This window comes from Hemicordylus capensis, chromosome 16, assembly GCF_027244095.1.
Source record: "Hemicordylus capensis ecotype Gifberg chromosome 16, rHemCap1.1.pri, whole genome shotgun sequence".
In the NCBI taxonomy this organism is placed as follows: Eukaryota; Metazoa; Chordata; class Lepidosauria; order Squamata; family Cordylidae; genus Hemicordylus; species Hemicordylus capensis.
In genome coordinates, this window is record NC_069672.1 from 9,853,917 (window position 1) to 9,868,596 (window position 14,680).

The window sequence follows — 14,680 nt, forward strand, 5'->3', positions numbered from 1 at the left end:
TCCGACGCTTAACTGTTTCTGGAAAGCCTTCTAACTTTGCCTCTAGGAGAACTGTGAGAATGATGAGGTCGGAGATCTGCAGAAGCCACAATAATGTAAGCCTGAGATTAGATTGCTGAGATATAATTACCCATGAATTTCCCAAGCAGAAATTGACATTGTTTTAGTTTTCACCCACCAGAGTCATAACTGAAACATAGCCCAAATATCCACTGTTCTTTCCATCCCGCTGGGCAGAAAAGACACTCGGCTGTGCGAGAGAGACAATACGAATGACGCTCGCCCGCCCTCTGGCGCTTTGTGAAAACTCACACCGAACCTGCAGGGAAATAAAGAATGATGCAACCCAAACACTAACCCCGGGTTGTCCTTTCTAATCAAGCTTTCAGGTATTTTGTTTTGAAGGGAGGGCTTTCCGGTAAGAAGTCCCTTTGGTGGACTTGAAGCGGGCGGAAGACTGTTGTGGTAGCAGAAACGCCGGCCTGTTGGGGTTTGCTCTTCTTTTTCTGTGTCAGGTTTCCATAAAACAAATCTGAGAAAGAGATCGGCTTGGCTTGCCAAAAGAGGTAATGTGTCAAGGCCGCACTGAGGTGCTCAGCGGCTATAAGCGGATCCAGGCATGGGGTGCATAATTCTCCAAAGCAGGGTCCCCGAGTTCAATTGACTCAGCCAGAGTTTGAGTCTGAGGCCTGATCTGCACGAGGCCGAAGGCCCTGTTATCTATCTATATATTTCTCTAAGGCGTACCCGTCGTTAATCCCATGTGTGGCAGCTCTCGCGAGATTTCGCGAGCAACAGGAGGGGGAGAGGAAGGCAAGTGGCCAGTGAAAGGAAGTGCCAGCCAGGCTGGCCGGGTGCTGGGCGCCGAGACGGAGTGGCAGGGCAGCCATCAGGGGAGAACAAACTGGGGCTGAAGGGAGGGGGGAGAACAGCTGAAGGATGAGGGGAGAGACAGGGAGAACTAGGGGCGCAGATGCTCTGCGTCAGGTCAGCTAGTTCTATCTATCTATCTATCTATCTATCTATCTATCTATCTATCTATCTATCTATCTATCTATCTTATATACCGCCTGACTCCAAAGGCTCTAGGCGTTTAGTACATGAGCCAGTTGGCGTGGCCGATACTATCTGGGATGATTGAATGCTCACTGTGACTTTGGACCCTGGAGATGCCAAAGAGGTGCAATTCTTTCCACTTTGTCATGTGTGATCATGCTTTGATTGTCCTGAACATCAGGCCTGCAGGGGCCAAATTAGCAATGGGGGTTTAGAAGCTTATAAAAGTTGTGAAAAAGACTATAATATTGCAGCGAGGTGGGGCAAGTTGGCGACAAGGCAGCGTCGCCCCTGTCACGTGCTTCGGAGTGCAGCAGCTGATTCATTCTTTTGCTTTTAACTAGTTTGGTTTTTACTATGATATTATTGTAGCAATGTTGTCAAAGGAATGGAAGCCAAAACTACGACGACTGTGACTACGACTGTGGCTATTATATACCGCTTTTCAACAATGGTTTGCAAAGCGGTTTACATAGAGAAATAAATAATAAATCAATAAGATGATTACCTGTCCCCAAAGGCTCACAATCTAAAAAGAAAAATAAGTCAGACACCAGCAACAGCCACTAGGGCTATGCACAGAGCCGGCTGGTCTGGTTCGATTCGAGTTCGAACCGGACCCAGGCCGGGCCGGGCCAGTTTGGTCTGGCACTCCCTCTAACCCCACCAGGTTTAGTTCAGGGGGTCGTGAGTTTTTTTTTAATTTATGTTTTATTTTTATTTTATTTTTAATTCAAAGTAACCCCCTCCGGGGGAGTTATCCGAGGCGGTGTGTGTGGGGCAGGGATGGGGAACCTTGGCACTCCTGAAGATGTTGGCCTACAATTCCCATAATTCCTAGCTATTGGCCTCTGTGGCTGGGGATTATGGGAGTTGTAGTCCAAAAACAGCTGGAGTGCCAAGGTTCCCCATCCCTGGTGTGGGGTGTCAAATTGGCCCATTTGGGGGCCTCCCCCCGCTGGCACGGTGGTCATTTTGGAGGCTACTGCACTTGCACAATGGGTCTCTGCCACACAGGCACAGTAGCCTCCAAAATGACCACCATGCCAGGGGGAAAGGCTCCCAAATGGGCCAAAGAATGGGAGCCTAGCGGGTGGGAGGGGGAATCTCCACGCCTTCCCCACCACCACCTTGGACAACTTTGAGGTGGTGGGGGTAAGTTTGGAGGGGAAATAATTTTTTTAAAATTGTGAACCCCCTGAACTGGCTGGGGGGGGGGGGCGGGTTCAGTCTGGGGTCGGACTGAACACGTGGTGGTTTGGTTCCACCCTGAAAAGTCAAACCGAACCAATTCAACATCAAACATCTTTGACATTGAACCGGTCTGCACATCCCTAACAGCCACTGGAGGGATGCTGTGCTGGGGTTGGAGAGGGCCAGTTGCTCTCCCCCTGCTAAATAAAAGAGAATCACCACTTTGAAAGGTGCTTCTTTAGCAAGGGCAGGAACGTCCTCCAAAGATTACTCCCTGGAGAGAGTACAGCCATTTGTTCACTGTTACCCCTAACACTTTCCTCTCTGCAAAAATGACTGCACTTTCACCCTAATGGTTTGTGGGTAGGGATAAATAAGGGGTGATGATGCTATAAGTGCAACCGAGTTATCTCTTCTTTTCCATCTCTAGGTGGGTGGACGTTGCCAAAAATTACTACGAGTGCTACGAGATGGGATTGCTGTCCAAAACTCTGTATAAGTCAACTACTGTACCTGTGTTCCTAGGGCCTGAAGATTTGTAGACTTCTAGAGGTTTGGGGGAAAGTTCTCCCCAAAAATCAAATAATTTTTTGCACTTTCTTTCAGGCCTCCTCCCCACGTGACCCTGCTCTTGTTGTGTTACTTTGGTGATAAGTTGTCATCATAATCTGAAGATAGGTCACCGCTCACCATTGTGGAAATTCATGAACCTCATAAATCTGATAAAAGGGCCATTTGTTTGGGTTGGAGAATCCAACCTCTCAAACGCCGGACAGATTCATTTCCCTTATCCCTGTCAGTTAATCATTCGCCACGTTCCCATAAATCAGCGAATGCCCGCATTCGCCTTGCCTCGAGAAGTACCGCCATGCGAGAGCCTCAAGCCTCTTCATGGCTACCTACAGAATGGGTGAAGGTGATCTCCACGCAGAGCGGAAAGTGGAAGAGGCTGCAGGACGTGTTGTTTGTGACCTGTGAAGCAGAACCCTTGGAGAAAGCCCTGTGCAGTCGGAGTGGGAGAGAAGCACTCCAAACGAAGCCACGGGTTTCTGAACAACTATGGATGGGGTGGGGGGAGTAGAGATCCCCCCCACTCCCGATATCCAATGAAATTAGTCCGTGAGCCTGGCCCACAAATTTTGGCCATCAGTAGTACCGTCTCATAGCGCTCAATGAGATTATTCTCAGACACAAGCAAAATGGGGTTAAGGAAGCCCAGCCCAGTTTCGCCTGCACGAGAGAACCACCAGGAGCTGCTTGGCTCCTGGTGGTGGGCCAACACACCCACCTCCAGAACCCACCTTCAAAGGAGGTTCAGAGCTCCTTAACCTCAGGGCTCCTTAACCTTAAACTCAGGGCTGCTCCTCCTCCTTAACCTCAGGGCTCCTTAACCTCAGGGCTCCTCCTCCTCCTTAACCTCAGGGCTCCTTGACCTTAACCTCAGGGCTCCTTAACCTCAGGGCTCCTCCTCCTCCTTAACCTCAGGGCTCCATGACCTTAACCTCAGGGCTCCTTAACCTCAGGGCTCCTTAATCTCAGGGCTCCTCCTCCTCCTTAACCTCGGGGCTCCTTGACCTTAACCTCAGGGCTCCTTAACCTCAGGGCTGATCCTCCTCCTCCTTAACCTCAGGGCTCCTTAATCTCAGGGCTCCTTAACCTCATTTTTCTGATCGTCTGCCAGGCTGCAGGGCTCATGGCTGGTATTAGGGAATCCCCACTCGCACGTTGCATTATGGGAATTGGGGGGGCAACCCCACCCCTGCTGCTGCCAGCAGAAGCTGGCAATTGCCTGGGCAGGTGTTCTGCCCACCCAGCAAGGTGCCAAAGATCATCTATGGGGAGGTAATCATTTTGAGGCTTCCTCCCCGCTCTCCCTCCCTACCCCCAACATTTAGGGGGGAACTGCAGCCATCTTTGCATAGTGGAAAGGGCTAGTGGTAACAGTGAACAAATGGCTGTACTCCCTACCCCTTTTGATTTCCATTCCTTGAACAGCATTGATACAATACTCTCTGAACTCACACAGAGCATCTGTGCACAAGGATTTGGTTGCTCTCTTTGCCCCACACCACAGCCCCTGGTGTATTGCTCAGTGTCAACCACCCACTCTCAGCCGCCCCCTCCCACTCACTCGCTCGCTCACTTATCCTCTCCCCACTGCTCACTTGCCCCCTCCCTGCCACTCTCCTGCTCACCCCTCCCCACTGCTGCTTTGCTCACTCACCCCCTCCCGACCACTTGCTCACTCCCACTCCCCCTGCCTGCCACTTGCTCACTCGCTCACCCCCTGCCCGCCACTTGCTCACTCGCTCGCCCCCTCCCCACCACTCGCTCACTCACTCGCCCCCTCCTCGCCCCTCTTCCCTATCTACATATTGAATCTCCACTGCCCAATCATCACGGTGCTTCTGTTCTGTTACCTCCGATTGGTAAAGCGCTGTGTGGGTGGGGCTTGCCACGGACGACCTTCGTGTATTCTATATAGAGATTATAGTCGTTTTTACAACCTTTAAAAGCTTCTAAAGCACCCCTGCAAATCTGCCCACTGCGGGACAATCGAAGCGTGATCACACATGGAAAGTGGAAAGAATTGTGCCTCTTTTTCATCTCCAGGAGTGCAGACCTTGTCCCAAATCACAAGTCCGCACATCAAATCTATGGAGAATGTCAGAGATCCGTATGTTGCTCAGCGGTCTTACATGAACTTTTGAGAGCCAATCAGCTCCTACTCTAGTGTAGGAGATGAAAGAAGAGAGACCATTCCCAGTTGCCCATACCGCCCTTCCAAAAATGTCTATACCGCCCTTCCAAAAATGGCTCAGGGTGGTTTACATAGAGAAATAATAAATAAATAAGATGGATCTCTGTCCCCAAAGACACAATCTAAAAGATCACAAGATAGACACCAACAACAGTCACTGGAGGGATGCTGTGTTGGGGACGGATAGGGCCAGTTACTCTCCCCCTGCTAAATAAAAGAATCACCATGTTAAAAGGTATCTCTTTCCCAATTTAGCAGGTTGAGAGCTCACCAGATGAACATTATCTCTTGCCAAAGCCTGGTAACGCCACCCACCCCCCATATTATCACGTCAGGATTTCAGGGTTCTCTCAGCTGCCGTTACAACTCCAGGATCCCAATTTGCTTCTTCTTCTTCTTCTTCTTCTTCTTCTTCTTCTTCTTCTTCTTCTTCTTCTTCTTCTTCTTCTTCTAGCAGACCAGCATGCTTAGACTGTCTTCTTTTTATGGGACGAGATGTGATTTCCCTGAGAAACGCATCCCCGAAGAAGGGCATCTGAACACTTTCCGGGAGTCTAAGAAGGTTTGGCCTGCAGGAATTAAACTGAAAACTTCCCCAAACCCAAACCCACCTTGCCTGTTTCACTCCACACTTTCTAATGTTTTCCCAGGGCTGAATCAAGTTTGCCTCTGCTTCTGTTGGCTGTTAAAAAAGAGAAAGAGGGTGAAAGACGCAGAATAGCTGTAACGTTCTCAGCTGGCTTACGTACACACGGCCATAACCTTGCTTTGTACTGTGCACAGCTGTATTGTTCAACTCTCTGGGAATTAATTGGGACCTTCTCGCCAATTGTTTGAGAATGGGGGTGGCAACCAAATTTCAAGACAACTGCAGGGCTCCTCCCAAGATGGCAGGAGAATGGAAAAGCTGTAGAATCTGCTTTGCAGGCAGAAGGTCTAAGGTTTGAGACCTAGCAGCATCTTCAGGTAGGGCTGGGGAGAAGTTGCTACCAGTCAGTGTAGACAGTACTGAACTAGGTGGAACAATAGTCTGACTCAGTAGGCAGCAGCTTCTGATCTATCTTTCCTGCTGCGGGTGGGGCCATAGCTCAGTGGCAGAGCATCAGCTTTGCATGCAGAAGGTCCCAGGTTCACTCCCTGACAGCATCTCCAGGTAGGGCCAGGAAAGACTCCTGCCTGAAACCTTGGAGAGCTGCTGCCAGTCAGTGCAGACTATTGTGAGCTAGGTGGTCCAAGGGTCTGACTCAGTTTGGCAGCTTTGTGTGTTCATTTGGAACATCCATAGCTCTGGAACAGCCATAGCTGTGGGTGCTCCTATTTTCTGATCATATTTAAGGAAGAAACAAGGTAGGAGGGAGAACAGCTACTGGATCAGAAGGCTTTTCATCCAACCGCGTTGAAGAGCTAGGTATAGCTGATGGGTGGGACAGATCCCTACAAGCCATCTACTGCTTAGCAGACAATAACTTCCACCCCAACTTTTTACTCACAGGTGGTCACAAAAAGGGAATGCCTAGAGCTCCTGAACATAGGTAGGATGCATCTCCTACCCTAATTAGGATCATGAGAACCAGCCTTATGATCCTTTGATTCTAAGAATCTCAGGAAGCTGAATTTCATGCCAAGGTTCTGAACCTGGATTACTCTTGATAAGGGCAGCATAACCTAGATATGCTTTGATTATGAGGTAGAATGTAGGAATGTGCATGAATTGAATTTTCAGATTAGATTCATTTTTGGATCGAAACTGGCCAATTCGATTCAAATTCAAATTGAATTGGCCTGAAACAGGCCAATCGGATTTGAATTAGAATCGATTCAACCTATTTTGATGGCTTTTTGAATCCAATCAGGTCCCTGAATGGTTTTTAAAAGGTGCCAAAATATCCCCAAACTGTCGTCAAATTGATTCAAATCGATTGAACTCCGAATCAAATGACCCTTTTTCAAAGCTGTTTGATTCAAATTTGAATCATTCGAATCGGCCCGATTTGATTCAAATTGATTTGCATCAGAATCTATCCACACATTCCTAGTAGAACGGTAGAGGGATCAGTTTTAGCCGAACCTTGACCTTCCAATAACCTTCTAAAAATCATTGCCAGGGAGTCTACAGGAAAGGTTAGGAGGCCAGGCCCCCTCTCGGAATCATGGCACTGGATTTGCCAGAATCCATTTCTGCAGTTCCAGGAAACAAGAGTAAGGGACGGGCAAGCCTTTTTACACGGGAAATGAGCCTCAGAGGAAATGCATCCGTAGCTTCACCAGGTGCAGTAGGCATTCCTCCTACTCAGGCTGAACATCCCTTTTGAAACTTTTCACAACGCGCCATCGACAATGCATCTCATTGTCCCTTTTTAACTCCTGCCGTGCCTGGACAATAGGTCGGTTGTAGTGCTGATACAGTGGCGCATATCTGCTATCTTTTGCACGTGGGACGGATGAGGTGAGGCTAAGGGTAAAAATAATTTGGCTTTCCCGGGTGCTGAAAACCCTTTCACTGGGGCTAATTTAAGGAGGAGGGGGTCTCTCCCTCCCTTTCTCTGTACTATCAGTACAGTTAGGCATTATCTGACTGGCAGTGGAGATATACAGTTACACTGTCGTGGTCCGGTTCATAGCCTTGGTACCGGTTCATAACCGTGGTACTGGTTATGACGGTGATTCCGTATGTGGGCAGAACTTGATCCGGAGCAAACGACAATGCTCTCGAAGGTACAGATCAAGGTGGGATCCGAGGCAGAGGAAGCCAAAGAGAAGTGGCATCGTGCCAAGCAGCTTCGGCTCTCCGCACGCACGGACCACCCCAGATGGAGGGTTCGACAGCACCTTCCCAGTGACCCACCGTTCACCTTGCCCATGGGGGCCACAACATAGGATCGGTTTTGTTCTGGCCTGGAGTGGATGGAGGCCAGCTCTGACAGCCAGCATTTGCAGAGGGCAGAAAGAGCCTTTGAAGCAAATTCTTGGAGGAATGGCTGGAAATTTGCTTAACTGACCATGTCTCCTGCGTTTTTCTCCTGCAAACTCCCCTTCTCTCACCACCCCGGCCTGGCCCCAGATTTTCCCCCTCTTGCCTTCTGTCTCTCCTGCCGAGAATACCATCCCTTAAGTTTCTATGGGCTGATTCATGAAGGTTTGCTCCAAGGAGCTGTCCCAGTCAAAAGTGAATACGTGTCCTTCCCCGCCCGCCCGGAACAGAAACTCTCTTCCAGCCTATCCCACGCTTGTGGATTCAGGGTCTTGCTGTGTATAGCTTGGAAGAGAAATGATATGGGATGTGGAGAAACCATCCGCGGAAATGTCCTGAAAAGGCCTCTTTGGGAGACATTCCATTTCTCCTAGGGAGGGACCCCCGACATTCCCTTCAGGATTGCTGGTCCTCGGGTAGCAGGCATGAATTGCCCCTTTGCTAAGCAGGGTACATCCTGGTTTGGATTTGAATGGGAGAATATGTGTGAGTACTGTAAGATATTCCCCTTTTAGGGCATGGAGAAGAACATCTGCATTCTTGCATGTGGAAGGTTCCAAGTTCCCTCCCTGGCATCCATAAATAGGGCTGAGAGAGACTCCTGCCTGAAACCTTGGAGAAGCCGCTTTCAATCTGTGTGAAAACTGAGCTGAATGGACCAATGGTCGGACTTGGTATATGGCAACTTCGGGCACGTAGGGAGGCGGGCGGTGTTTGGTCACCGCTGTGGCCCCCTGGCCCCGCCTCCTGAGTCTGACATCAGATGCAGGGGGCAGCTAGCCACGCCCCTGTGTCTGATGTCAGGCGTGGGGGCGTGGTCTCCCTCCCAAACGGGGCCGTGCGGCCCCATTTGGAAGGGAGATCGGCCCATGCTCCGTTGTCTCTCTCCAGTTTACCTAGAGACGTTGCCAGGGGACTGAACCTGGGACCTTCTGCGAACAGATGTGCTTCTATTGAGCTCTGGCCCATTGCCTTGGGGGAACATCTTACAGCGCTCACAAAGCAGTGACCCATCCAAATGCAAACCAAGGCAAACCCCACCTAGCAAATGGGGCCATTCCTGCTTCCGACCACAAGACCGACTCCCCTCGGCTTGCATCCCCTCCAACTTTTTAACCCCAATATGCTTCAAATCCGATGCCGTCCCCCGCACCCCGCCACGACCTTAACTCTTCGAGTTTCTTGCAAACTTGCTCTCCCTTCACCTTTTGATTTCGGTGTCGGGAAATGTTTGGTTTTGGCTCCGAGACAGAGCGTGGGCTGGGTCAAGGGCTGTTGTGTCTTCTGCCCTGCCTGGCGTCCTCCACGTTAATGACGTCTTGTTAAAGTGAAAACAAATGTAGATCACCTCCCGCCTGGGTCCACCTGTGTCTGCCTGTCATTATGTCAACCATCTCTGCTTTGCCGGGGCCTTTTTATTATTATTATTTAATTTCCCAGCCAACACGCTCTTTTATCATCCGGAACTGTGAAGGTAAATTAAGAAGAAATGGCTTTCTTTCAATTAGGCCCACAGTGGCTTCAAGTAACTGCCTATAATTCTATTTAATGAAAAAAACTAAAATCATTATTTCACTCCTTCTTCCCCGGACTCCTTCCCCCCGCCCGCAACATCAACCACTCACCACCTTCACAAGCGGCTTGTTACTAGTGGGGTATCATAGATTTATTTAATTAGAAAAATATGTTGTGCTTTCCCGTGCTTTGTGGGATTTTATTTTTTTTTTGTCCAGGAGTTGGTGGCAGGGCAGAGAGAGGGAGAGAAAAGAATTGAGAAGAGAAAGCTTGAGGCGTGAAATTGATCAGTCTGTTACCTGGTGATGAATACCTTATCAGCTGCCAACATATATCACCCCAATGGTACTGCTTCCCCTTGAACGATCGGCGTGTCGGTGTTGTGATGCTGTCAAACGGGTCTTGTCTTTAAAATTCTAATCTTCCTTTTCCGTTCCCACCTGTCCACTGTTGCGGTCCTATGCTGGGAGAAGTGGCAACGGTTGGAATTCCCTCCTTATAAAGTAATCAGAACATGGTGGCACCGATGAGGGACAAGAGATCCCCGTTGGGGCGTCAGAACATAAGAGCAGCCCTGCTGGATCAGGCCCAAGGCCTCTCTAGTCCAGCATCCTGTTTCTCGCAGTGGTTGTTTCCCATCAGAGGTTGCTGGGAAGCCCAGCAGCAGGAGATGAAGGCAATGGCCTTCTATCGCTGTCATTCCATAGCAGTGGATGTTTGCAGCTAGCCTGCCCCTGAGCATGGAGGCTCCACTCCTAGCTGCTATGACTAATCGCCTACGGTGAGCCCCGCTGAGCAGAGGCCGATCTAGTCCAGCATCCTGTTTCCTGCAGTGGTCCACCAGATGCCTCTGGGAAGCCCGTAGGCGAGAGAGGAAGGCGTGCCCCCTCTCCTGGCATCGCTCCCCTGCAACCAAAATTTGGAGGAATCCTACCTCTGAACCCGGAGGAAGCCTCTAGCCATCAAAACTAGTAGCCATTGATAGCCCTCTCCTCCATGGATTTGTCGAAGCCCTTCTTTGAAGCCACACAAGCTGGTGACCACCGCCACATCCCATGGCAGAGAAATCCATAGGTCAATGCTGTGCTATCTGAAAAAGTACTTTCATGGGATCATCCCGTGAAACGGATTGCCAGGGAATTCAGGACCAACACAAGGAAGTACTTTTTCACATCATGCATAATAAATCTATGGAATTCTCAGCCACGGGATGTGGTGAAGACCAGCAATTTGGATGGCTTTAAAAGGCTTAGATAAATTCATGGAGGACAGGGTTATCCACACCTGCCCCTGCTAACCTGGCAAAGAGGCACCTTTTAACGTGGTGAGTCTCTTTATTTAGCAGGGGGAGAGCAACTGGCCCTCTCCGTCCCTAGCACAGCATCCCTCCAGTGACTGTTCCTGGGGTCTACCTTACATTTCTTTTTAGTTTGTGAGCCCTTTGGGGACATGGTTCCATCTTATTTGTTTATTATTTCTTTGTTTATTATTTCTCTGAGCCATTTTTGGAAGGGCAGTATAGAAATTGAATGAATGAATGTATGAATGAATGAATAACATGTCCCTATTCAATCCCTGGCAGTCTCTCTAGGTCAGCTGGGAGAGACCCCTGCCTGAAACCTTGGAGAGCTGCTGCCAGTCAGAGTCTGCAATACTGAGCTAGATGGACCAAGGGTCTGACTCAGCGTCAAGCAGCTGTCTATGCTCCTTCCTAAGCCAAAAGAAGATTGTTAACAGTGTTGTCATACTGTTGATATACAGGTGAATGGGGAAATAAAGACATGTTGGAAGGTATGTCTATCAAAGGCTACTAGTCCTGATAACTCTAGGCTTCAGATTCAGAGGCAGGATGTCTCTGAATACCAATTTCAGAGGAAGGGGCATACCCTCATCTCTTGCCTGTGAGCTTCTCAGAGGCATCTGGGCAGCCACTGAGAAAAATAGGATGCTGGACTAGATAGGCCTTGAGCCTGAGCCAGCATTGCTTAGGTTCTTATCACAACACAAATGCATTGGTTTCATAGGAGCATAGGAACATAGGAAGCTGCCATATACTGAGTCAGACCACTGTTCTATCTAGCTCAGTATTGTCTTCACAGACTGGCAGCGGCTTCTCCAAGGTTGCAGGCAGGAGCCTCTCTCAGCCCTATCTTGGAGATGCTGCCAGGGAGGGAACTTGGAACCTTCTGCTCGCTCCCCAGAGAGGCTCCATCCCTTGAGCGGGATATCTTCCAGTGCTGACATGTGGTCTCCCATTCAAATGCAACCAGGGCGGACCCTGCTTAGCTAGGGGAGACAAGTCCTGCCTGCGGCCACATGACCAGCTCTCCTCTTTTAGACCAGCTCTCCACACGGTGCCTCCGCAAAGGATTGTGGGGACGGCAGTTGGGTGAGATTGCTGAGAACGCTGGAGGTTCTTGGGCCTCCCCAACTCTGATAGAAACAATCATTTTCTAGAAAGTGGGGACGCGAATTAAGTCCGTGGGATAAAGATGTCCTCGGTCATCTCTCCACAGTTCCCCACTAGGTGGCACTGGATGGTCCCGGCAGAGATGTCATGGGTTTCTGGAAACCATGAACTGAAAGCGGACTTGTTTCAACAACCTCTCTCTCTCTCTCTCTCTCTCTCTCCTCCACGCCTGCACACACACCCCCCCCCCGCAACCCCTTCCCCGGCTCTCTGTAATGCTTCTGGTTTCTGTTCACCCCGAAAGAAGAGGAAGTTTGAATTAGGGATGCTGGAATCGTGGGCAGTCCTTTCTACGGCTTTAAATTAACATGTTGCAACTTGCTCTAGGTACCGTAACAGAGTGAATGTTTAGCAGGGGGCTCTGATTACCTGGTCTGATAAAGGGAATCTAGTGACTATAGCGAAGGAAGTAAATTCTCCCCTCCCTCCGACCTTAAAAAGCAAAAAAAAAACCCCAAAAAATCCAATACCAGGCTGGAGAGCCGCCCAGCGATGTGAGAAAATATTTGGAGCCCCTGGAATGGGAAATGTTTTCATTTTTAAAAACACACACACACATAACCTTATATTACATAGTCGCTGGCATGATCGAAATCAATTCCCCAGCTCTTGTGGGAGTGCAGATCTGATGGGTGTCCTGAAGAGAACAAAGCCTGGCGTTGTGGTTCGAGTGTTGGACCAGGCCTGGGGAGACCCGAGTTCAAATCCTCCATGCAACTCTTTGGATGACTTTGAGCCAGCCACTCCTCTCGCGGCCTGACCTACCTCACAGGGTTGTTGTGAGGATGCACATGACCATGCACACTCCTCTGGGCTCCTTGGAGGAAGAGAGGGATATCAATTCAGAAGGCCCTCTTTATCCACAGGGGTTCCATTCCAGCCAGGGATACCGAAACTGCAAATAGGGAGAGCTTAACTCTATGGGATTGGTGCAGTTAGGTTCCTAAACACACTCCAGTGTGCTAAAAAAAATTACCAGAAAAGGGAGACGGAGCAGAAATAAGCTCAGTACCTTGCTCTGCAGTGATGTCCCCCAAACCCAGGTTTGTTTTCTTTTTTGGAGGGTGCGACAAAAGAACCTCAAAATGGCTCCATGATACAAAATGGCGGCCAGAAATGATGCCGGAAGTTTTCATTTCCGGCCATTCAGGGACCCCGGATATCCTCACAGTAACCCTGAGAGGTAAGCTAGACTGAGAGAATGCGACTGGCCCGAAGTCTCTTAGTGGGCCATGTAGCCGAGTGAGGGTTTGAACTTGGGTTTCCCTGGCTATGCACCCAATGTTGAATGTGGAAAATGAAAATGAGAAATTTCCTGATTTTTTCAGGAGGGTGATCTGAAAGAAAGAAGGGAAATTAAAGGCCCAAGGTAACTGTGGCACCAACCAAAAGAGAAGGAGGGCGGCTGCTCTGCTGGCAGCAAGCATGAATTGTCCCCTTTGCTAAGCAGGGTCTGCCCTGGTTCACATTTGAATGGGAGACTCCATGTGTGAGCACTGTAAGATATTCCCCTTAGGGGATGGGGCTGCTCTGGGAAGAGCATCAGGATGCTTGCATGCAAAAGGTTCCAAGTTCCCTCCCTGGCGTCTCCAAGAGAAGGCTGAGAGAGACCTTGGAGAAGCCACTGCCAGTCTGTGTAGACAGTTCTGAGCTAGATGGACCAATGGTCTGACTCAGTATATGGCAGCTTCCTACATTTCTAAAACAGAGGCTTCCAATGAAATGTGTAAAGAGGAATTTACCATATTTACCTGAATCCGAGTCCCCCCCCAGTTATTTGATGTTAGAAACCAGGGCGTCATCTTAAATTCATAATCCTCTTCCTTTCAGGTAAATGTAGGCCTAACCTGTATCTTACCTATATTTTTTAAGAGGTTGTCTTCTATTTTTAAGAGTCGACTTCTATTCGGGTCAATGTGGTCGCTTTATAAGGCTTGGCATTTTGGATTCAATTCATGATTTTTAAAAAAGATTTATTTTAAAAAACTTTCCCCATTGATGTTCTAAAGACAACAAAGTGTCATAAAACGCCAGACTGGTATTTTAATAAATGGCAGGAGGATCGTAGGCAGAAAGGAAACTTCGGGAAAGGATTTATGTTATTTTGCTCTGAACAGTTGGTTCAAGTTTCCTCCAATGAATCCTTTATACCAGTCTGTGCTTCAACCAACTCACTCATTCAATGAAAATTACTGGGGGGGGGGGGGACACATAAATATCCAAGACCCACCCACCCCGCCCTGCTTTCCTATTATCCTGCTCTTTCCAGCTTAAACAGACTTTCAAAAAGTCCGATTTCCCTAACTTGGACCTGCTGAGATATGGAATGTTGGTACCCTCTATTGGTGTAACTTAAAATGGCAGAGGAATGGAATAAGTTTGCCAGACCTGTGCGGCTTCAAGCAGTGATTCCCCACGCTTCTGATAACGGAGATACATTTGTAAAAAATCTGAATTAAAATTGTGGGTACATTTAACATGGACATCATCCCCAAACATTTTTTTGCTTTTTTATTGTAATGGTACAAACGAATTACCTGTCCTCAAGGGATGTGAGAGGGAAGAAATGGGTTTTGTTTGCCCATTTTCATTGTTCATCGAATTCTCGAGTTGGAAGGGACCATGAAGCTCTTCTAGACCATCCCTTTCCTCTGAGCTCCTCGGAGGAAGAGCGGGATATAAATGTAAAGATAGATAGATAGATAGATAGATA